The sequence below is a fragment of the Apodemus sylvaticus genome, chromosome 5 (assembly GCF_947179515.1).
Source record: "Apodemus sylvaticus chromosome 5, mApoSyl1.1, whole genome shotgun sequence".
Lineage (NCBI taxonomy): Eukaryota > Metazoa > Chordata > Mammalia > Rodentia > Muridae > Apodemus > Apodemus sylvaticus.
Genome location: NC_067476.1, coordinates 71620522 through 71623630, shown reverse-complemented (window position 1 = coordinate 71623630; position 3109 = coordinate 71620522).

Here is a 3109-nt window from a genome sequence, read left to right as displayed (position 1 = left end):
TTTCCTTTCAGTTTATTTATACGATGAATTACTTTGTTTTCCACATGTTAAACCATTCTGCATATATGGGATGAAAACACTTGATCAAGGTGGATGATCTTTATGATGTGTTCTTAGACTCTGTCTGCAAGCATTTTGAGTATTTTACAATGATGCTAATAAGAAAAAGTAGTGTGCTATTCTCTTTCTTTGTTGAATCTTTGTGGTTTAGATATCAGGGTACTTGTAGCCTCATATCATGAATCTGGCAATGTTTCTTCTGTTTCTTGAAAATGTATCTTTTATTTGCCTGAAGTAATTGTCATCTTAGAGGTTTACTAACGAATAAAATCACCCTTTTAATTCTTTCTGAATGCTGATTGGCTGGTTCAACCTAGGTATTCTGGTTCAAACCCCTCTCCAAGCTGAATCATTCAATCTGACTTCTCTCTGAATTAATTTACTTGGCCTTAAACCAATTCTAGCAATTTGTATAATCTTCTGACTCATTCTCATTCTCTGGTTGCAAGCTGCTTTGAACTAAACTGACTGAACTCAACAAACTTGCTAACAAACTCGACTCCATTACACTTTGCTCACTGAACTGACGTATCCTATCTCTGACTCATTCTGTCATCTCTTTATCTAATTCATCACTTTGTCTATCCCTAAATTAGATGTCATTGTTTGGTATGAAAGTTGTATACTACAGGGTTCTAGCCAGAGGCATTAAAGGGTATGTCTGCATTCCAGCCAGATCACAGACAGAACTTCTTTGGGTGTTATCAGACCAGCCATGTTGTTGCAATAAAATTCTTCTACAGTTTCTATTTTCTGACTAATCTAGAAAATATTGGTATTAGCTCTTTTCAAAGTTTGTTAGAATTATGCACTAAAACCATTTTACTTAATTTTGAACTCTATTTTAGATATTAAAATAGATGTACCAGATTGCTTCTTATATCCATTTGCTTGGAATATCTTTTTCTAACCCTTTGCCCTGAGATGATGTTTATCTTTGACACTGAGGTATGTTCCTTGAATTAAATGAAATCAAGAGTCCAGTTATTTTTTATCTATTCTGCTAATCTGCATCTTTTATAGGGGAATGGAGGCCATTGGTATTGAGAGGTATCAGTGATCAATGATTTTATTTCTTATTATGTGGTGTGGTGGTGATTGTGGTAGTGGTGCATATGTGTGTGTGTGTGTGTGTGTGTGTGTGTGTGTGTGTGCATGTGTATTTCTTCTTTTCATTTTGATGATGTGAGTGTGTTTATTTCCTGTGTTTTTGTGAGTGTAGCTAACCTCCTTGATTTGTATTTTATCTTTTAGTACCTTCTGATACTAGATTTGGCTGCATTTATATATAATATTTAAATTTGACTTTATTGTGTAATATTATTTTCTCTATTTATGATGATTGAAAGTTTTACTTGTTAATAATATCCCAATAAAACTAAAATTAAAAATAATTCACACAGCATTATTTTATAAAACATACATAGGTTTTTATTTTTAAGATAGTAGTAAGTGTGATTATTTTGTTCAGAAATCCAAATTGTTCATTAGAACACAAATTTAACATAGGTTGGTTTATCTCTGACTACTCATGTAGTGATTAGCATTAATTCAAAGTACAAAACCATTCTAGATGATTAGAAGATGAAAGCATGGAGGCTTATATAGTTTCAACATTGTCTTACAAAAAGGAATAAAGAGTGAGCTATTCTTAAACACTTATTTGTCATTTTTTTTTGTGGAAATTGAAGTAGTAATCCTTTAATACAAAGAATAGAATTCCAAGTCAATAGAAGGCAAACCAACTAATATAAGGAAGTATAGAGTATGTCAATCTTATCATTGCCCAACTGAAGGGCCATCCAGGCAAATCAACGAAGAACAATAAAAGGAAGCACAAGACCTGCATAGGTGTAAAGTATGAAAATATCTCTGCATTGAGAAGGGAACATGTGTAGCCACCTGTGGCCTCATTCAAATGGGTTACCAGGTTCCCTGGAAGGAAAGCTGGGGATAGGAACAGAGTGGTAAAAGCAACATGGAGCCAAGACAAATTTCCTGTTAAAGGCTCAAAGTTTAATGGAAGTCTCAGTATATATATATGGCAAGACCCTTCCCCAAATTCTAAGGTGTGTTCCGTGGAACTGGAATCTAGCTTTTCACTGGATATTGGCTCTACTGCTCAGGCAACTGGGCGGGTCACCTACCTAATTCAGGAATTCATAGACCTGGAGGGACAATGACCTTCACCTTGGTCAATGTCAAGTTGTGCTAGGTGGCATGGCATCCCAATACAGCTCTCTACAAACATCAACAGAATTATTACTCCTAACCAAGAAGTTATTGCAATTAATACCTAATGGGAAAGGGAAAACTAGTTTGCTCCAATGAAGTGTCACTGGGTATATCAACCATGTTCCAAGGTAGCTCTCACACCCAAAAGTAGCTGGACAATGCAAAATAGACTCCACATTTTATTTTATTAGAATTGCTGGCAGTGTCTCTCTAGTCTGCATTTTCTACCTATCATTCTGAAATGTCTTAGGCATTCTTGTTTATTTACACACACACACACACACACACACACACACACACATATATATACACATACATACATATATATATGCAAGACTGAATTTTCATTGCCTTTTAGTACAGTATTTATATACATATATGTAAATACATACATACAGCTTGTTTTATATATATATATATATATATATATATATATATATATATATATATATGCAAGATTGAACTTTTATTGCCTTTTTAGTACAGTTGTGTCCCACCTTCTGGTGCCAGAGTTTTACTTCTACTTACTTATCAATGATTTTTTATGAAGGAACAGAGATTAAGGCTTTGTACTTGATTTGTGAAGGTATGCAGTGTAACATTTACATATCTTCTACAAACCAACTCTAAATAATGATTCATCATCTGTCTATTAATTTTCAGTAAAGGGCAATCTAATTTAAAACTTATGAGATATCTCTTCCCAATCTCAATGTTTTTCTTTTTGCATTTAATTCTAACTCTAGTTTCCAACAATGTATGTGTTTGTGCAAGAATAGAAATGTCTACTAGAACTAATTTCATTGAGTTGCAT